Raw genomic sequence first — 22,519 nt, 5'->3', positions numbered from 1 at the left:
TCCAGAGGGACATTTGAGAGTCCATTAATGACTGTTATCAGGGCCATGTGTTATTTTATGTGAAGAATCTGTGGTTCTGGTCAGCTGAGACTGAAGAATCAGCTGTGATTAACAAGAGACTAGAACCACTAAAGTAAAAATTTTGTTTTTCTGGAACAATTGATGCTGGTTCTGGTGGTGATTAAGAAAAGACCAGCCCTGTTGAAGTGAAATCTTCTGGGAAATATTTTCTCAAGGTCAACAAACAGAAGCTGTGTTCCGGGGCAGCGGAGATTGTACCTCACGCTGGCAGCTCAACTTGGTAACGTAAAGGTCACCCAGGTGGTACTGGTTTTGAAGGTATAAAGGGGTCATGAGGAGCACCTGAAGCTCAGCATTGTGAGAGGCCAGGAGAGGCCATTGGTGAAGACGCAGCCTCAGAGGCAGTTGAAAGCCCAGGATTAAAGAGGTCATACAGAGAAGTTGAGGCTTGGCGTCATGAAGAGAGCCCAGAAGAAACTATCGGTGAAAGCTACTGATGAAGCCAGCTGTAGCAGAAGACCCCGCAGCTTTGGAGATGCCAGCACTCTGGGATGACTACCAAACCAGCAGCAGCCATGGAGTGAAACCAGCTGGAGCCTAGAAGACAAGAACACTGACGATCGTGAGTCAATCCCAGACATTGGACACTGAGTAGTTACACTTTTGAAGTTTGGTTTTTGCTTTGTTCAGATTGTGACTGTGTCCTGGTTCTTCTCTCTTGAAAGAAGAATGTATTTAACTTTTTTTTATTTTATTTTACAAGAGCCCCCAGTTGAGTTTGAGCTTTTAAAGAGATTTTTGGAATTTTTACAAAGACTTTGGATTTTAAATGAGACAATATTTTAAAGAGACTGAATTTTTAAAGTGTTTGGATTTTTTAAAACTGTGGGCTTTTAAGTTTTGGAATGTTTATATTTTAATGTTGATCTGTGCTAGGGTGAGTGGTGAAGTGGAGGGCGCAGTACCGGACCCAAAGCCACCGCTCCTTAAAAGCCCTTTGGTGGGTATCCACGGCCTCCTTAAAACCCCTTTAGAGGGCCTCCTCAGCCCACCTGGACAGCACCTTCTTCAAAATCTTTGATGACTTCCTGTTTAGTGAGTCTCTTGAACTGCCCTGACCAACCTCTCAAAATGATGTTTCTCATGCCTGGCACTGGAGTTTTTATTGAATAGTCTTTGGCTCTAAGGATGATGGCTAATTAACTAGCCATTTTTATTTCTTCTTTTAGAACATGCTGTTCAAATATAAAACCCATTTAAAATTGGGTAAGTTGTTTTTTGACTGTGTTTTGACTTCTTATATATTCTGGATATATATTTGTATATTCTGGATGTTAATCCTCTGTCAGATATATAGCTGGCAAAGATTCTCTCCCACTATGTGGATTCTCTCCACTTTATTGTTTCCTTTACTGTACAGAAGCCTTTTAGTTTTTTGAAGTCCCACTTGTCAATTGTTGGTCTTAATTCCTGGACAAATGAAGTCTTATTCACAAAGTCTGTTTCCACACCTATATCATGTAGAGTGCTGCCTATATTTTCTTCTAGCACTTTCAACATTTCACATCAAGATTTCAAGCCATTCGGAATCAGTTCCATGCTAGGTGATGGATATGTGTCTTAATTCTTTCTTCTGCATGTGGACATCCAGTGCTCCCAGCATCGTTTGTTGGGGATGGCCTCTTGTCTCCAGTGCATGTTTGTAGCATCTTTGTCAAATAGCAAGTGGCTATAATTGTATGTTCTCATTTAGGAGTCTTTTATTTTGTTCCATTGATCAACATGTCTGGTTTTTGTGCTAGGACATTATTTTTATTTTTATTACTATGGCTCTGTCATATGTCTTGAAATCTAGAATGGTAATCCCTTCAGTATTTCTTTCTTTCTTTTCATGGGATTACGTTTGGCTATCCAAGGTCTTTTGTGGGTCCATATAAATTTTATGATGTTGTTTTTGATTTCTATGGAAAAATGTTGTGGGGATTTTGTTTGAGATTTTGTTGACTCTCTAAATAGCTTTGGTATAATGATAGTTTTCACAGTATTAATCCTACCAATTCGAGAACATAGGAAGGTCGTTCCATTTCCTAGTGTCTACCTCAATCTCTTTCTTCAGATATTGAAATTATTCCCTGTATAAGTTAGTGAGCTGCTTCTTTGTTCCTTCTCTAAACTCCTTGAATTCTTTGGCGAAGTTTGTGATTCTTTTAAATTTTGTATCTTAGGTTTCATCTAGGTAATTCTAATGGAGGAACACCTCTGTAGGACTTGAAGGTTTGGGAGCACATACTATCTTGATCTTTCATAGTGTTAGTGTTTTTGCAATGAGACATAGGTATGCATACTTCTTTTTTGGTTCTGTGTCTTATGTGGACATGGCAAGTTTGGATGGGGCACTGAATATGCAGACTAGGTTAAGCCTGGATGTTGGGCATGGTGTGGATGGCATGCAGTCAGATGAACATAGGACTGTGCTGGCATTCAGGATTTGCATCCTGGCCCAAGCCTAGATGTTGGAGATGGGAGCAAGACTCACCAGTCTAGGCCTAGATACTTGATATGGGACTTGGGCTACATCTGAATATAGGGTACATGGAGGATAGAATTAGGCAGACTCACCAGGCTAGGGTGTCAACACAAGATGTATGGGACCAGGCTGAGTCTGGAGATTGGATTTAGAGTGGGAGAGATGAAGTCAGAGGTCATAGTGGGGCCTAGGCTGGCACACAGGATGTAAGTCCTGGCCCATGCCTAGAGATTGGGGATAGCACACATGGAGCTCACCAGATGAAGCTGGGGCACTGGATATGGGACTCAGGCTAGAACTGAGGATGTGGAGCATGCACAGAAGATAGAATCAGATCGTTTCACCTGCCTAGGTCCAAGATGTTTGAGTTCCAGCTGGGCTAGGAGGTGGAAGGTGGCATGGAAGGAGCGAGGTCAGGTGATCACAGGGGGCTTTAGGCTGGCCCATACATAGAATTTTTAAAAGTTGCTCTCAGATTAGAATGGTGGGTACCAGAGGCTGGAGAGGGTGAAGAGCAAGGAAGGATATGAAATGGCTGATCATTGGATAGGTACCAAGTTATACTTCCATAAGGAATTGAGAAGTTCTGCTATGATATTTCACAGTTTAATGACTATAGATAGGATTGTTTATTATTGACATTAGAAGAGAAATTTTTGTGAGGTTTTTTTGCCACAAATAACTTTTTGATAATATAGATGTCTTTAACCTGATTGCAGAAAGTATACACATATCGAACAACAATATGATACCCTGCTAATGCATATAGTTATCATTTTTATACATTAATTAAAATTAAGTTTAAAATAGGAAACAGAAGGGGTAAGAAGAGGGAGGGATATGCTCTAAGTATATTATATGCTTGCAATAATGGACTTATGTAACTGTATAATAAAAAAGAAAAAATGTAAAATTTAAAAATAACCTTGTTAATGGGAGAAAGAAACAAGGAAGAAGTGGGTGAGGTACTTGATTTGTATAATAAGGAAATAAGGCAGGACATTAAGACAGAGTCACCATGGAAGAACAATTTGGTTTGAAATGCCAGGGCTTTGAGGAAGCACAGATATAGTTTAAGCAGAAATCGTTGTCAGAGCATGGCAAGGTTTGAAGTCGAGTCATCCAGAGAGGTTTTGTAAAGAAAAATTGCTTTGCACGAAAAGTGATCTCTCCTATTTGATGTTCTCTTATGTAAGGATTTAAGTGTCTTTTGATGTTGACACCTGTAAAACTGTATTTCTTTGAATAAATGTGGCAGTGCCTATAGCCCCAGGTGTGTGAAATCCTACTTGTGTATCAATGATTATATGCAGGGTGGCTGGCTGCGTGCAAAAATCCATGTCCCCTAGGGGAATGTAATTGGCATGTCACTAAAGCTCATCGTGTATATGAATAATCCAGCATGAATTAAGTTCAAAGTGATCCATGGACCTCTCTAAGTTTCATGTGTGTGTAAACACGGGCTGTTTCTGCTAGTGTCATGTGTGTGTAAACACGGGCTGTTTCTGCTAGTGTCCTCATCTGTAGTCATGCTCTTCATCCAGATAGTGGCTCAAAGAGCAAATTAATAACTGGGAGTAAGACCAGAGGGATGCTACTCCTTGTCTTTATTTTTTTTCTATAAACCAATGGTGGAAATGTTCTTTAGAATATAACGTCAATAGAAAGGACCCAGAATTCTTCTATATACTGGGTTACTGACTTCTACCACATAAATTCCAAGGGTGTCTTTCACTGGCGTAGCTCTACTGGAACCTCTGTTTACTATTGGAAAAGACTGGATTTTAAAGGAAACCTCTGGGTTCTATCAAATTCTAGGCTCGTATCTTCAAGTACTGTCCTAATTGTAGAGAGAGAAAGTTGACACTGTCTAGTTCTTGGAAGGAAGAATTATGAATACACCCCTCCCCATAGGAACTGTAATTGCATTTAATGATAACATCAGCCAAAAATAAGACATGCAGGGAAGGAAGCTCTTAAAAGACAATTCAGTGGCGGACCATTTCTTAGAGGTCACTAACTTCTCTTGATGCACAACCCAGTCTTCTTGAATGTCTCTAAGCTTATTAACCTTTTGAGATTAAAAACTTTTCATGTTTACTAGAGAACGCTTAGCTTAAATACTGTCATTTGGAAATTGTGCCTTTGGGTAATCTTTTATAGTTTCATCGGAATTGGCCTCAGCTCTTCAATAGAAAGTACATTTTAAGTTAATTTATTAATTAGAATTTCGTACATTAGTACTGTATTCACATCATTTACAACCCTCCATCTCCCCCCTGCAACTCCTTTCATGGCCCCCACCCCTCCCTATCAAATTTATGCCTTCTTTGTTAGTTATTATTTTTGCATATGTATACATACATGTATATGTATGTCCATTTAGAGTTGTTCATATGCATTTGTGTTTAGGGCTGACCACTTGAGACTGGATAACCTATCAAGGGGCTCATCACTGGTGAAGCTGCTGCTTCTCCTCTCAGAAGTCATTCATTGCCTCTGGCTTTCCATCTAAGGGTAGTGGTGTGAGTTTCCTCCAATCCGTACTGGCAAGTGAGCTGAGGTAGTCACTGTGCAGATCTTGTTTAGATGGCCAAATTGTTGAGATCTCATGGGTGCAGCTCCCCTCTCATATATAGAAGACATCATCTCACAGCAGATGCCCTGGTACCCCTGGCTCTTAGGACATGTCCACCCCTCTTCTGCAATGTTCCCTGAACCTTAGGGGTAATGGTTGTGTTGCAGATGAATCAATTGGAGTTGATTGTCCTCTGCATTTTGACCAGTTATGAATTTTTGTAATGGCCTCTGTCTGCTACAAAAAGAAGCTTCTGTGATGAGAAGTGAGAGCTACATTTGTGGCTAGAAGGATAAGTAATTAGAATGCACTTAGGATTGTACTGGTTAAGGAAAACGGCAGAAGGAAGTTCTCCTTTAGAGGCTGTTACTCGGAAGTGATGGGTAATTGGCTAAGCTAACAGAACCAAGTATGAATTCCTTTCCCCTGGTGCTATGTGTCTGTGGACATATTAATTGCCTTTCTTTTCTTGTGGTAAAACACAATGACCAAGGCAACTTAGAAAAGAAAGGGTTTAGAGTTGGGCTGACGGTTGCAGAGAGTTGGAGTTCCAGAGTGAAGGCTGAACAGCAACTCTGCCAGAAGAGCAGCCGAGAGTTTAAATAGTTCCTCCAGCAAGGCCACAGCCCCTGATCCCTCCCAAACAGCCTCCAACTGAGGAGGAAGTACTCAGACACCAGAGACTTATGGGGGACAATTTAATCAAATTAGCATGATGGAGGTGCTCACATCTGAGTTTGGGCACCAGTGGAGTTCAAAAGAGGGGGTTGGACCCCTTGAAGTTGGAATTCTGAGAAGCTCTGCCTAACATGGGTGCTAGGAACCAAACTCGGGTCCTCACAAAGGGCAGTATATGCTCTCAACTGCTTTTTTGACTTTTTATTGTTTGACTACTCAAACTTTTGCAGTTTTGTAGAAAATAATTAATTCTGCTTTACCATTAAATTTGACTTCCAAAGTTTCTAAAAGACATTTATGATCTTCTCTGATTATAAGAGATTAGATGGTCATGTTGGTTACTTTTATGGAAACTTGAGAAAAGCGAGAGTCTTTTGGGAAGAGGAACTCTCTATTGAAAACATGCCTCTATAAGATTGGCCTGTAGGCAACTCTGTCAAGCATTTTCTTGATTAATGATTGATGGGAGGATGGGCTAGCCCTCTGTGGGTACCAACTCTGGGCAGGTGGTCCTGAGTTGTACAGGAAAGTAGACTGAGCAAGCCATGGAAAGCAAGCCAATAAGCAGCATTTTGCCATGACCTCTGCTTCAGTTCCTGCCTCCAGGTTCCTGCCTACCTGGGCTTCCCTCAGTGGACTAGGACCCAGGATGTGTAAGTCAAATAAACCCTTTCCTCCCCAAGTTTCTTTTGGTCACAATATTTTATTAGAGCAATAGAAACCCTAACTAAGACAATGGCCATCAAGTATGTCATAGTGATTACCTTAGAGAGCCAATTATAGGCTATTTTAATTTTTTTTTCTCTTGGGTAACAGCAAGAAATCTAGCAAGAAAACAAAACATTGTATTTTAAAATATTTCTTTAATAAGGAGTAAGAAGAGACATATTTGTCTTCCAGGGCTTTCAGAGAAAGTTAACATATATTTTTCTGGCATTTCTCACATATGTTCTAGATTGTTTATGGAAATTCCACACTAAGAGAGGGGAAAGATAAAAAGAAGCTGTGTGGAGACGTACAAAATGTTTTATCTTTGAGTATGAAAGGCCTGAAGTTGTCTTAAGTTGGGCTGGATAACTCTTTGACCAACTAAAGTCAAAAGCCATGTACGACCAAAACAAAACAAAAAAAGACAATTTAAGGTATTTTATTAAATCAACTTCTACTCCATGTCAGTGTAAGATTGGCCCACAGTCTTGGGGTCAGAAACAGAAGATGACCTATTTCCTCTCTATCTTGGTGAAACTTAAGTGATACAGATAACACTGCTGGTGTTCAGTTGGCATTATCTTGTGAAATTGAGGAAGGCTGACGGGGGGTGATATGTGAACAGATATTAAAAATCTTTCTTCTTCTTGGTTGTATAGCTCGTGTGTGTGATGGCTCTGAACCTCTGCTCAGCTTTGACAGGGAAGTGGTGTTCTGGTTTGGCTCAGTGATGTTTATGTGCCTCAAAGCTGTGAGGCACAGCAGGCAAAATGTCACAGTCTAAGGACAGTCTGTCACGAGGCAATGGACCATGGCCATCTGAGATGCTGTCTGGTAGATTAGTGATTCATCGGAACAAATACTGAGTTTATTGATCTAAGGATAGGGTACACCAGACAGCAGCTATATTTTGAGCAAGAACAAGGAATTACACAGCATACACAGACCACAGAGAGAATTCAGGTTGTTGTCTCAGTGTAAGCAAGGGAGGTGCATTGGCAGCATTATTCTGCTAATGGCCTGCCGTTGTTAATAAAGGATGCTCCCTAAAACAACCAGGATGAGCAGATACATAAATGAAACCCACTACTATCCTTACTAAAAGGGTTTTTTAGCTAAATAGCAATTTGCTTCTAAGCAGTCAAAAGGTTCCATTTAAGGTTCATAATTGGAAAACATTTTATCAACCTAATGATGGGGAGGCTGCTGATTATGAGGAATGCCTGCACTTCCAACACAGCCTAATTGCATTCCATTTGGATGTACATAGAAGGGAAACTCAGAAGGGTGCCCTGGAGTTCTTGATGGCATTTGTGTGAATGGCTCTCCTGGAGTTTAGCCTCAGATAAAGTGGATGGAGACAAAACCTGAGATGGGAGTGTAGATGCTGCACCCTACCACATCGGCTCCAACCATCAGTGAGTGTCGTGGAGCTTTTCGTTCCCAGCAAGCCAGCACACACACCTGGCACCGAACATTGTAAACACCCCAGCCTCAGAACTCCAGTGCTTTGGGAAGGCTTTGCAAAGCAGGAGAAAAGGAGCAAAAGATGGTCCCTGGAGAGATTTGATGTATGTGCAAAAAATAAAAAAACCCAAACCGAAATGAACGGGAACATTTCATCAAGCTCATGGTAATGTACAAACAGAATAATGAGATACACCAAAGGGAAAAGGGAAAACCAGCCCTTGTTTCCTGGATGTAAACCATCCCAGACACCTTAGAACTCTCAGATGTTGTGTCCACAGCTAAGGGAAGAAATGCTAAGAAGGAATTGAAGTAGTGTTTAGGATCTGAATAACCGAGCTGATGAATATCTCAATCTTCAGCTCCACCCACACACATGAGAGAAAGGGAGCGGGGGCAGGACATCTGCTTTTAAATAGAAATGGATACATTTAGTGTTATTTTTCCGTCTTTTAAAAAACGTATTTTTAATTGAAATAGAATTAAAACCCTTTATCCTCCCTTTCCTCCTCCCAACCCCACCCCAACTACCCTCCCTTGAACCTCTCCCATGTCCCACTCCACTCTCAAGTTGATAGCCTCTTTTTCTTTGATTGTGTGACATATATGTGTGTATGCACAAATGTATATCAATACAGTCTGCCAAGTCCATATTTGTTAGTGGTGAGTATATAGTTTCAGAGCTGACCTCTCTGCATCAGACAGACAATAAGGGGGCTCATCCCTGTGACAGGCTATTATCCTCCCAGCAGTCACTAGTTGCCTATCGTTCTTTGTGTAGGAATGGAACCCTGTGAAATATTCCCTGTCCCATGTTAACACCCCATTGGCACCACCGTTGTTCTGGTCTTGTTTATGCAGCCATTTCTAGGCGAGACTGCTTCATATCATACATCCTGGTCGAACAATCCTTCCATTATCTCTCTTCTGTGAAGTTCCCTGAGCTGTAGATGCAGAAACTGTGATACAGATGTTTCTCTTGAGGCTGAGCTCCCCCAGGATCTGTGGGTCTCCAGTTGTGGTTTTCTGTGACAGTCTTTATTTGCTGTACAGACAGGTCTCTTTGATGAGGTGTGGTAGCTGCATTCACTTGTGGGTCTTAAGCATAAGATTTAGAATGTAGTCAGGAATGAGGGTGGTCTAGCAAAGTGGCAGTAGATAGGTTCTTTTCTAAGGTCCACAACCTCACTGACCCCTGGAGACTGGCTACACTTCTAGTCCCAGGGGTGATTTCCTTCTTATTGTGTGGGACTTACATCCAGTTAGAAGACTGTCACCACTGACATATGAGTACCACTTATTACACCTTGCCATTCTGGTAATTGTTATGGTTCATAGGTGTTGCAGCTGAGTAGGAGTGTTAATTACTTCCCTCCCTTGGCAGCCGGCATAGTATTTTCTGGAACCATGGAAACTAGGCCACAGAGGGAAAGGCTTTCAGATCAGACCCAGCTTATATCATCCTACTCCTGTGTGTGTCCTAAGTGCCCAGCATCTACAGTGATAGGAACAACCCTCCACCCCTGATAGGTGACCAGGGCTACATCTATAATCTGTATTGTTTGGGGAGTCATTTGGACTACCCTGAAGAACTCTTCCTTTCTCCTGCATGGTACTGGGGATTTTATTGGTCTATGGTTCTTGTAGGGAGCCTGTCAGCCTAAGTGGCTTAACTTCTTATACTATATATCAATAAGTAATATATAGTATATAATTTTAGATAAACATAAATACTATGATTCCTTAAGGCTTTACCAAACAATGTTGGTGTTATTTGTCCCTCATCCATCCTCCTCCTTCTGTATTGTCCTCCTTCCTTCCCGCAGTTGGAGCCCCCTCCTCATTATTCCATTACCTACTTCATGTCACCTTATCCTGCTATTTCCCTCCCAAGCCCCTCCCCACCTGTGGTCCCTTTATACTTTCCTGGTTTCTATAGTTACTCCATGTTGTATACTCACATCTGAGGATTTGGAGCTAGGGATGACAGATGAGAGAGAACATGCAGTGTTTGTCTTTCTAGGTCTGGGTTATCTCACTCAATGTAATCTTTTCGAGATCCATCCATTCACTTGCAAATTTCATTTTTCCATGCAGCTGAATAGTATCCCATTGTGTATATGTATCCCATTTTCATTATCCATTCATCTATTGAAGGACATTTATGTAGTTTCTCCTGCACGGCTATTATGAAAGAGGTTGCTATGAACATTGTAGAGAAGTATCCATGGGGTAGGGTATTGTCTTAGTTACTTTTCTATTACTGTGATAAAACATTATGACCAAGAAAACTTATAAAAAGAAAACATTTAATTGGGCTTATGGTTTCAGAGGTCAGAGTCCATGATGACAGTGCAAAGGTCTGATGGCATGAACAGCTGAGAGCACACATCTTAATCCAAAAGTACAAGGCAGAGAGAGGCACACCAGGATTGAATCCAGTCTTTTGAAGCCTCAAAGCCCATCCCCAGTGACACACCTCTTCAAACAAGGCTACATCTCCTATTCCTTTTCAAAATTTGAGCCTATGGGGTCCATTCTCTTTCAAACCACCAAATTCCACTTCCTGGTTCCAGTAGGCTTTTAGCCATATCCTAATGAAAAAAAATACATTTAACCCAACTTCAAAAGTCTGCATAGTCTTTCACTGTCTTGACATCATTTTAGAGTTCAATGTCTCTTCTGAGACTCAAGACAATCTCTTAACTATAAGTTAGCTATAACTGTAAAAATCAAAAAGAAGATCACATAATTCAAACACACAGTGGCACAGACTGTATGCTACCTTGCCAAAAGAGAGAATGAGGAGCACAGTGAGGAATCACTGGACCAAGCAAAACTGAAAACCAGCAGGGCAAACTCCAAATCCTGTAGATCCATGTCTAGTGCCAAAGGGCTTAGACGGCTCAGCCCTTTAGCTACTGTGAGATCTCTCTCTCTCTCTCTCTCTCTCTCTCTCTCTCTCTCTCTCTCTCTGTATTTGTCTGTGTCTGTCTCTCTGTCTCTCTGTCTCTCTCTCTCTCTCTCTCTCTCTCTCTCTCTCTGTTTGTTGCAGTCCCTATGTGAGGTTCTCCTTACAGATATTGTGAGGACTAAAGTTATGCTTTAAGTTTAAATTATTGTGCTTAAGAGATCTATGTCTTAGGTAGGGTTTCCATTGCTGTGAAGAGACACCATGACCACAGCAACTCTTATAAAGGAAAATATTTAAAGGGATGGCTTACAGTTCAGAGGTTTAGTCCATTGCCATTATGGTGCGACATGTCAGCATTACAGCAGACGTGGTGCTGGAGCTGACAGTCCTACCTCTTGATCAACAGGCATCAGAAAGTGAACTGTGATACTGGGCATGGCTTAAGCATATATGAGACCTCAAAACACGCCTCCACAGGGACACACTTCCTCCACAAGACCACACCCACCCACTCCAACAAAGCCACAGCTCTTAACAGTGTCACTCCCTATAAACTTATGGGGGTTAATTACATTCAAACTGCCACAATCTACAAAACAAAAATGCCTCTACCCTGTAAGTCCCACTTGCCCAAGGACAGATAACTTCCTGGAATTCTGGGAGCTGTTATTCATGTAAGATAACAAGCCATGTGTTTTCACATCTGTACACAAGGTTGGTTGCCGCATCTGCATAGGGCGTGTTTTGATCACACATGGGCAGGAGGTGCATAGGCAGGAGGTATGTATGCAGGAAATACATCAGGATGTATGCTTGCCCCAACTGGACAAAGGCAGGAAGTATGCAGCCTTATGGGTTTTACCTTTATAAGTATCTGACTAAACTTATGCCATTCTCTGGGAATCCCAGTTGTGGACCTGACCAGTGTCCATTATCCTAGCCAGTATGATTGAAAACTAAGACAGGATGCCAGGCAGTGGTGGCACACACCTTTAATCCCAGCACTCAGGAGGCAGAGCCAGGCAGATCTCTGTGAGTTCGAGGCCAGCCTGGTCTACAGAGCGAGATCCAGGATAGGCACCAAAGCTACACAGAGAAACCCTGTCTCAAAAAAATAAAATAAAAAAAAGAAAAGAAAAAGAAAGAAAACTAAGACAGAAATTGATACCAGGAAATAGGCTATTGTTGTGACAGACTTGACCATGTGATTTTTTTTTTTTGAACAAATATGGAAGACTTTGGAACTTTGGAGTAGAAAAGCAGTTGAGCACTATAAGCAGAAACTCTAGGCCTGTAGGCTGAAGATGGATGCCCCAATGTTACAGAGAAACTTTGGATGACTGTCCAGGTAGCCAGATGTCTCTGTCATTTCTAGAATTACAAAAGTTGCTTGCCATGCACTTCCTGTTTACTCAGGTAATATTATATTCTTCTGGGGTCTTTGATGTAATTGAAGACTACATAATTATAATTATAATTTTCCTTAGTTATGATGAAAGATAAATATAAAACTTTAGACTCACAAAAATAGGATAGATAGTAAAATATTTTCTTTAATTTTGCCAAATACAAATAGACTAGATATTGTAACTGTAATTTGTGCTTGATAACTGTTTTGTTATATGTAATTTTACTGTTAAAGTTAAAACCTTCCTTTTTGATTAGACAGAAAAAGGGAAGTGCTATGGGATTTCTTTCTGTATGCTGTGAATATGTGTTGCTCCCATTGGCTAATAGATAAAGCTGCATTGGCCTATGGCAGGGAAGGATAGAGTCAGGTGGGAAAATCCAAGAGAGATAGAAAGAGAAGAAAGGCAGAGTGGGAGGAGACACCAACTTGCCATCCAAAGATCAACATGTAATAGGACACAGGTAAAGCCATGGAACACAATTAATAGTAATGGGTTGCATTAAATTATATGAGCTAGCTAGCAAGAAGCCTGAGCCATAGGCCATACAGTTTGTAATTAATATTAAGCCTCTGAGTGATTATTGTATAAGCAGCTGCGGGGCCACAGGGCAGGGTGGAACTGGAGAAACTTCTGGCTACACTGGTGCCCCTTTTCTCCTCAAGATGTACAATTGTATTTTTTCCTTGCTCAGCTTGTTCTTTTTCATTCCCTTTCATTATTTGATCCTTTCCATTATAGATCTGCATAAGAGTGAACACTAATAACTACATGACAGTCAATACTAGGCTGTTTTGAGATTTCCTCTGCAAAAGCAATTAAGCCACAACCCTTCAATTTAGCCGCAGGCAGGTTTTCAGACAAGGGCAAAAAACAGCCACATTCCTGGCCAAAATATAACAAGAATGGTCTCTAGGCCACATACAGATATTCTTCTCCTCTGAAACCTCTTGAACCAGGCCCCCCCAGTTCAAGTCACCCTCAGCACCACTGTCTTCCATGCTCCTACTGATATGGCCCATTAAGCACCACTTAAAGCATTCAACAGCTTTTCTAATACAAAATCCCAAAGTCTACATTCTTCCAAACAAAAGCATGGTTAGACCTATGACAGCAATACCCCAGTCCCTGGTACCAACTTCTGTCTTACTTAGGGTTTATTTTTTTAATGGGATATATAGTATAAATTATTTTATTATTCTTCTTCCCATAGTATTTAATATTAAGAAGCTTTGTTTTGTTTATATAACATTTTTATTTATTCTCTGGGAATTTCACATCATGCATGCCAATCATACTTCTCAGTCCTTCCATGTCCATCCCCCAACACTTGTGACCTCCCCCCACCCAAAAAAAAGTAAAAATAAAAATAAGAATAAAAAAAGAAGAAAAGTCCAATTTGTGCTATCCACATACTCACTGAAACATGGCCAGACTCTCAGTGGCTGCACTTTAAATAGAAGTGAGTCCTTCCCCTCCTGCACTCCTACCAGAGGTACACTTCAGCATCACCATAGCACTTCTTAAGAGTTCTCTTTGGTGGCTTCCTGTCTAGGTCGTTATTTGGAGTGGGGGGAGTTGGAGTGGAGGTAGGGATTATCACAGAAGCTTTCCATGTCATTGATATCACAGCGAAAGCAGTCTCCTTGCTCTTCACAGTCAGCGGGAGCATGGACCACGGGCCTCCAGTTGGTTTCAGTGACAGCTCAGATCTCAAACATAACTCCTGGCTTCAGTGGGATCACAGACCCAGAGAACACCCTTGGGGGCAGCCTAGACCATGGATATCAATGTAGACCATGGCTACAGCAGGACCACAGACCCAGACATGTCCCTCAGTGGCATCACAGCCCTGGGTATCACTATGGCCTAAGATATCAGTACAGGCCACTCAGATCAGTACGGACCCCAGCAATAGCATGGCCCATGGACATCAATATAGGTTTAGGCTACAGTACAGTCCACAGACATCCACATGGCCTTTGGAGGTAACAGGGGCCATGGATATCAACAAAAACCCCAGCTGCAGCAGGACCTCAGACCTGGTCATGACTCTCAGCAGCAGTGTGAGCCCAGACATCACCATGGTCTCAAATGGTGACACAGACCCACAGACATCAGTATGATTTCAGGCTGCAGCATGGACGATGGACATCCACATAGCCTTCAGTGGTAGCACTGGTCATGGACATCAACACAGACCCAGACTGCAGTAGGACCAGAGACCCAGGCATAGACATCTGTTTGGCCCTCAGTGGTAACATGGACCACAAATATCAATACGGTCCCTGGTGAGGAATGGGCTCAACCTAGCAGTTTGGCAGTTCCACTGCGCCTGCCCCTTAGTTAGTGTTTCTATTGCTGTGAAGAGAAGACACCATGACTCTTATAAAGAAAAACACTTAATTGGGGCTGGCTTACAGTTCAGAGGTTTAATCCATTGTCATCTTGAATCATGGAAGCATGCCCACAGACATGGTGCTGGAGAGGTCACTGAAAGTTCTACATCCCAGATCTGAAGGCAGCAGGAAGAGATTGTGAGACACTGGGCCTAGCTCAAGCATCTGAAACCTCAAAGCCTGCCCCCAGTGACACACTTCCTCCAACAAGGCCACACCTACTCCCACAAGGCCACATCTCCTAATACTGTCATTCCCTATGAGTCTATGGGGGCCATTTTCTTTCAAACCACTATACCAAATAGATACTAAAACTCCAGTAAATGCTATCATTTCTTATATTGTCACCAAAGATGGAAAATTCTACGTGTGTGGTGAGGTGTGGTGATGGGCAAACCCAGGGTCTTGTGCACGCTAAGTAAGCACTCTACCACAGAGTTACATTTCCAGCCAAATCCCTCTGTAGACGAAATTCTAAATGGTCTTATTAAATAAGAAACACAGAGCCAAATACAGAGTTAAAAGCCCAAGAGATCAGAGCACTAGCCAATAGCCTTTAGCTTACCACTCGCTGCCTTCTTCCTGTGTCCTTTTTATTGCCTTTCTGTTCTGCCTTCTCATTGGCTCTAAAACCAACCACATGACTTCCTTGTCACTGCCTGTCTATACAGACCTCCAGGTCTCTATGGTTGGTACTAGGATTAAAGGCTTGTGTCACCATGCTTGGCTGTGTCCTTGAACACACAGAGACTCTGCCTGCCATGTGATCGGATTAAGGGCGTGTACTACCATTGCCAGACTTCTGCTTAATGGCTATGACCTCTGATCTCCAGGCAGCTTTATTTATTAACATACAAATAAAATCACATTTCAGCACAAATAAAATATCACCTTATCCCTCCCTTAAAATTTCAGTACCTGCCGTGCAACATGAATATCTGAGTTTGGATCCCCAACATTCATGTAAAAATCAAGACACAAAGGCCTGCATCTGTAATCCCAGTGGTTGGGAAGGGGAGACAGGGAGATCTCAGGAGCTTGCTGACCTGGCAGTCTAGACAAACCAATGGGTTCAAGGTTCAGGGAGAGTCACTGTCTCAAAAAATAAGATGGAGAACAATTGAAGATACTGATGTTGACTTCTGACCTCCATATACAATACAGACATGCACACATGTGATATTCATACACATACACATGAACATGTACACACTACTAAAAAATTAAATTCAGAGTAACTAGATAGCTAGAAAAACTATTTTGGTTTCAAACTGATATTACAGATAGCAATAAGAACCTCTATAGTTAGCTGAGTGCCATGACTTAAAGACCTAACCCATCTAAATGTACAGTAGACGCTGCAATCACGAAGCCCCATTCCTTATAATAAGCAACATTTCCTAGACCAGTGCATGGTCACCATAGACTTTTGCTTCACGTCTATTCCAAACAACCTCACCTCTAGAGGTTGCTCCCTAGAAGCTAAAAATTAGAAAGTAAAGGGAAAAAGAAAATGCTTAGAAGCAAGCACATTGACAGCAAGAAGCCACAGCTGATGCCTTGTCAGCTGAGGGAGAGGAACAAAAATTTAAAAGCAGAGTCAAGAATCCCATATGGCCCAGTAACTCCCAAAGGCTTCCCTGCCCATTTTAGTGACTGGTGTTGAAAAAAATGATCTAGGGACCCTTACTTTCTACTACTAATGGCTCCTCCACTACCTTAGAAGTCCAGCTTCAGAAAGCCACGACAGTGACTTCTTCCTTTTCTCCCGCATGTCACTGATTCCCAAGTCACATCACTTCACTAAGATATGCATCTGGAGGCTCTGATACCTGGCCACAGGGAACATTTCCCTAAATGCTTAACAGATAGTTTCTGACACTCCACTTTAACCACTTTTTTTTCTTGGTTTTTCAAGACAGGGCTTCTCTGTGTAGCCTTGGCTGTCCTGGAACTCTGTAGTCCAGGCTAGCCTCAAACACACAGATCTGTCTGCCTCTGCCTCTCCAGGATTAAAGACATGTACCACCACTGCCCAGCTTACTTTTACCACTTTATTGAACAGCTGTACAAAGGACATCCACTTAGTCTGTCTGCTGGGGACACATGGTAAGGGTTGTCTGGTATCCACCACATGTCAAATAACACAGGGTCACCATTCTTTTTGAATGAAATTTTTAAAAGTCACATCAGTGTCATTATGAAAGTTTCCTATTTTACTTGAATGAAATAATGAAAGTAATTTAGAATTTGAACACTGAATTCAATAAAGAGATATCAACATTGGAGAGAGCACAAGCTGAAATGAAGATGTAATATTAGCATACCAATTAGAAAACTTGGGGGGGAGGGAGTCTTATATGTAGAATGAATCAAGCAGAAGAAAGAGTATCATGACTCAAAGTAGAGGGTTAGACAAAATAAGCAAAGAAATTTTTTTAAAAATTAAGAGCAAAGTATAAGAACCTACTGGAAATGTGGGATGCAATCAAAAGGCAAAATCTCCAAATTATAGACAAAAAATGAGAATACCAGGTCAATGGCATAGACCAGATCTTTAACAAGATCATAAACCAAAACTTCCCCAAACTAAGGAAAAGAATACCCATACAGATACAGGAAGCATAGACAAGACATTAAAAAAAAAGAGGGACTGGAGAGATGGCTGAGAGGTTAAGAGCACCGACTTCTCTTCCAGAGGTCCTGAGTTCAGTTCCCAGCACCCACATGGTGGCTCACAGCCATCTGTAATGAGATCTGGCACACTCTTCTGTATACATAATAAATAAGTCTTAAAAAAAAAAAAGAAAAGAAAAAAAACCTCATGACATATCATAGACAAAACACTAACTATACAGAAGCTGCAAAAGAAAAAAACACAAGTCACATATAAAAGAAAACTCATTAGAACAATACCTGATTTCTCCGAAAGCCAGAGGAGCCTGGAATAATGCACTCTAAGTTCTAAAAGCTCATGGCTGTAAACCTAGACTGTTACAACGAGCAAAACTATGGGCCATGGCTGAAGGAGAAAGAAAAACTTTCCAACATCCAAACAGCCTAAAAAATTCATATACAACAGCAAACAAAACTAAACAAAAACAACAAAACAAAAATGCTAAACAGAATGAAACCAATACTTCAAATTGAAGAGAGCTAAACAACTCTAGAAAGAAAACAAGTAAAACTATAATTAAATGAAAACCAAACCACAACTAAGAACACAGACCAGCAGAAAACATCAAAATGACTGCAACATATACACACTTTTCAATAATAACTCTAAGTATTAATGCTCTCAAATCTCCAATCAAAAGACACAGGCTAGTTAAATGAATTAAGAAATAATATCCTTCTATTTGATGTGTAAAAGAACACATTTAGCTTTTAAGACCAGCACTGCCTTAAAGTGAAAGGATGGGAAAAAGTTTTCCACGCAAATGAGATTAAGAAGCGAACAGTCGGGAGGCCCCCAGGCAGTGGAGCCGGGACCTGTCCATGGGCTGGCTTTTTGGAGCCTGGGGCCTATGCTAGAACACTTTGCTCAGCCTTGGTGTAGGGAGGAGGGGATTGGACCTGGCTGGGCTGAGTCTACCAGGCTGGGCTGGCTCCCCAGGGGAGACCTTGCCTTGGAGAAGGTGGGAATGGGGGGTCAATTGGGGGGCGGGGCTGAGCAGTGGGAGGAGGGAGGAGGGGGGAATCCATGACTGATATGTGAAATTAAGTTAATTATAAAATAAAAATATATATTAAAAAAGAAAATAAAAAAAGAAGCAAACAGTCATTGCCATCCTAATATCTGAAAAAATAGACTCAAACTAAAACTAATCAGAAAAGACAAAGAAGGCACTTCATTCATTCTAAGAGATTAATTGACTAGGAAAATATCAGAACACTAAATATATATATGCACCAAATTCTGGTGCACCCAATTTTATAAAAAGCATACTAATGGAATTTAAGATGCATGTTATTTAAACCCAATAATAGCAAGATATTGCAATGCCTCACATTATCCAACAAATAGATCATTTGGACAAAAATTAGAGGCGCCTTAAAATTAAATGGCACCATATATCAAATGAAACTAACAGACATCTACAAGATAGTCCACCCAAACTCCAAAGAATATACATTCAACTAGACAGCACATGGAAGCTCCTCTAAATAGACCACATATTGGGATACAATGCAAAACTTATAAAAAGAAGTTGAAATAATACCATGTGTTCTAGCTAGTCATTATGCAGTAAAAGTTAAAACTGACAACACACAAAACAACTCCAGCAAGTGTATAAACTCATGGAGATTAATAAACAGCTCATTACTGAATGAGGAATGGGTCATAGAAGAAATCAAAATATTTCTGGAACTAAATAAAAATGAAAACACAAGACCACAAGACCTTCTAGGATACATTAAAAGCATTTCTAAGATGGAAGTTTATAGCCCTAAGTGCCTAAATTTAAAGAAATCAGAAGATCACAAATAATATAATGATGCAACTCAAGAATTTGGAAAAACAAGAACAAAATAAACACAGAACCAGTACATGGAAAGAAAAGATAAAAATCATAGCAAAAATTAATTAAATAGGAACAAAGAAAATACAAAGAATCAGTGAGTTTAAGAGCTGGTTCATTGAGAAGGTGAGCAAGGCCAACAGACCCTTGACTCAACTAATCAAAAGAAAGAAAGGAAGAAAAAGAAAGAAAGAAAGAAAGAAAGAAAGAAAGAAAGAAAGAAAGAAAGAAAGAAAGAAAAGAAAGAAAGAAAGGACCCAAATTAACAGGACCACAAATAAGCAAGGAAACATTACAACAGACAAAAAAAATTACAAAATGTCATGAGGTATTGTAGAATATTATTTCAAGGTGTGTTACTTTTGTTTATGCTCTAGAATGTTTGTTTAATGATGCAAAGATGTATTTGATTAAATAAAATTCACCTGCGGTCAGGAGGCTGAGTTAGCAACTAGCTGACAGGAAGTGGTAGGGAAGAGCCAGGTGAAAAGGGTTTATAAGAAGTGTCAAGGAGAAGCACAAGGGCTTTTTGGAGCAAGGAGAGGAGGTGAGCTACTTGCTATTCAGCCTCTCTGAAGAACAGAATTCCACATTAACCTTTGAATCTTGAGTTCTTTGGAAGGACAGGGGTTTAGTTAAGTTCTCTTTGTAGCTTTGCAAGAGTTAAAGGCAGAGGGAACAGAATTCCTTCTGGCTATGGTCCTTGTGGCCTAACCACTGTTAGTAGTGGTGAAGTTGCAGTTGCTGATTCGAACAGCTGTGGCTTAAAAGGCAGAAACAATTTTAAAAAGGACAACAATTGGTGCCCCAAGTTGGGTGCCAGAATGTTGATGTTTGCTCTTTTGGGGGGGACCTGCTACCTAGCTCACACACAGAGGCTTAGTCTTAATTATGAATGCCCAGCCTTACCTTGTCTTAGTTTCTAGCCAGCTTTCCTTAAATTATCCTGTCTACCTTTTGCCTCTGGGCTTTTTTTGTTCTCTTACTTCTGTAAATCTTACTCTTACTCTGTGGCTTGCAGTGTAGCTGGGTGGCTGGCCCCTGGAGTCCTCCTCCTTCTCTGGCTCCTAGCTAGCTCTCTTCCCACAGTTTTCTCCTTCTATATGTACTTTCTGCCTGCCAGCCCCTCCTTTCCTTTTTCCTGCCTTGCTATTGGCCGTTCAGAGCTTTATTAGACCATCAGGTGTTCTACACAGGTACAGTAACACAGCTTCACAGAGTTAAACAAATGCAATATAAACAAAAGTAACACACCTTAAAATAATATTCTACAACAATGAGGGAATACTTTCAAAAAAACCCATACTCCATTAAGCAGGAAAATCTAAAAGAAATGGATGAATTTTTTGATGCATCCAAATTACCAAAGTTAAACTAAGAAGAGATCGACAACCCAAACAGATCCATGACAAAGGATCTATTTCCAACAGAATAAAGGCTATCTATGACAAATCCCCAGCAATCCAATTAATATCAGGAATGACACAAGGCTGCCTACTCTCCCCACTCCTTTTCAATATAGTGCTAGAGGCACTAGCTGGAGCAATAAGACAAGAGAAGTAATTAAAGGATTACAAATAGGAAAAGAATTCAAATTATATCTATTTGCAGATGATATGATATTATACATAAGAGATGCCAAAAATTGCACCAGGAAACTTCTAAAAACAACAATTTCAGCAAAGTGACATGATAGAAAATCAACTTACAAAACCCAGGCGCCTTTCTATACCTAAGAACAAACACACTGAGGAAGAGATCATGGGCACATTCTTATTTATAATAGCCTCAAAGACAAGAATAAAATATTTTGGAATAAGCCTAACTAAGGAAGTGAAAGACTTCTGCGATGAAAACTTCAAATCTCTGAAGAAAGAGATTAAGAAAGACACTAGAAAATGGAAAGATATACCATATTCATAGATTGGCAGAATTAATATTGTGAGAAAGACCATTCTACCAAAGACATTTACAGATTCTAGGTAATCACAATCAAAATACCTACAATGTTCTTCACAGAAATAGGAAAAAAACTAAAATTTATATGAATCACAAGAGACTTTGGACAGCCAAAGCATTCTTGAGCAAAAAAAAAAATACTAGAGGGATGTCTATTCCACACCTCAAGATATATTATGGTACTATACTAATAAAAACAATACAGTACTGAGTTCCAAAACAGACATGCAGACCAATGGAATAACATGGAAGATCTAAAGTGGGAATATATAAGTTCAGCCACTTGATATTTAACAAAGAGGCAAATACCATACACTGGGGAGAAAAAAACAGCATCTCCAACAAAATGTTTCTGAGAAAACTGCATATCCACATGCAGAAGAATGAAATTAGAACTATATCCATCACCCTGCATAAAAATTAGACCCAAGTGAATCAAAGATCCTAATTTGTAATCAGAAACTTTAAAACTGCTAAGAGAAAAAAATAGGCAATACCTTAAAGGATATAGGTATAAGAAAGGACTTTCTGAACACGACTCTATTTGCCAAGGAATTAAGGCCAACAATTAAAAACTGGGACCTCATATAACTAAAACGCTTCTGTACAGCTAAGGAAATAGTCAATCGAGTGAAGAAGAAACCTACAGAATGTTAAAGAATCTTTGCCGGCAATGATGGCTATTCTTGGTTGTCAATTTGACTACATCTGGAATCAACTAATAAAAATAAAAAATAAATAAATAAAAACAAATAGAGGAGCACACCTGTGAGAGTTTTTTGCTTAATCTGAAGTAGAGAGATCCACTTTTATTCTGGATCTTTAGGGTAGGAAGACACGCCTTTAATCCAGACCTTTTGAGGTGGGAAGACCCATCTCTAATCTGGACCATACCTTCTGCTGGAATCCTATATAAGGACATGGAAGAAGGAAGCTTTTACTCTTTGCCTGATTACTCTTGCCTTGCTAGCAAGTCCATCCCTTCCCTGGCATTAGAGCCTACTTCTTCAGGATTCCAGTATCTACTGAAGACCAGCTGAGACATCCAGCCTCATCAACTAGCAACTACCGGATTCTTGGAACTTCTATTCATAGGCAGCTATTGTTGGATTAGTTGGGTCACAGCCTGTAAGTGATTCTAATAAATCCCCTTTCTATATATATAAGTAGAGATTCTTTCTATAAGTTCTGTTACTCTGGAGAACCCTGACTAATACACTAGCTATACATCTGACAGAGGATTAAAATCCAAATTATAGCAAGAACTCAATAAAACAAAGAGTAAAGAAAATGAGTGATCCAATTTGTGGTAGTTTGAAAGAAAATGGCACCCATA

At 40.4% G+C, this 22,519-nt stretch overlaps 1 long non-coding RNA gene across 1 annotated transcript in view; it reads right to left on the bottom strand.

The window, feature by feature from the left end:
• Positions 1 to 22,519, bottom strand: part of LOC128099951 (uncharacterized) — a 44,808-nt gene that overhangs the window by 3,367 nt on the left and 18,922 nt on the right. The gene's annotated exons all lie outside the window — the stretch shown is intronic.

The sequence above is a fragment of the Peromyscus californicus genome, unplaced genomic scaffold, assembly GCF_007827085.1.
Source record: "Peromyscus californicus insignis strain IS unplaced genomic scaffold, ASM782708v3 Scaffold_6__1_contigs__length_162567912, whole genome shotgun sequence".
Taxonomy (NCBI): Eukaryota; Metazoa; Chordata; class Mammalia; order Rodentia; family Cricetidae; genus Peromyscus; species Peromyscus californicus.
Note: the sequence above shows the minus strand (reverse complement) of the source record. Positions and strands in the feature narration are given on the sequence as shown.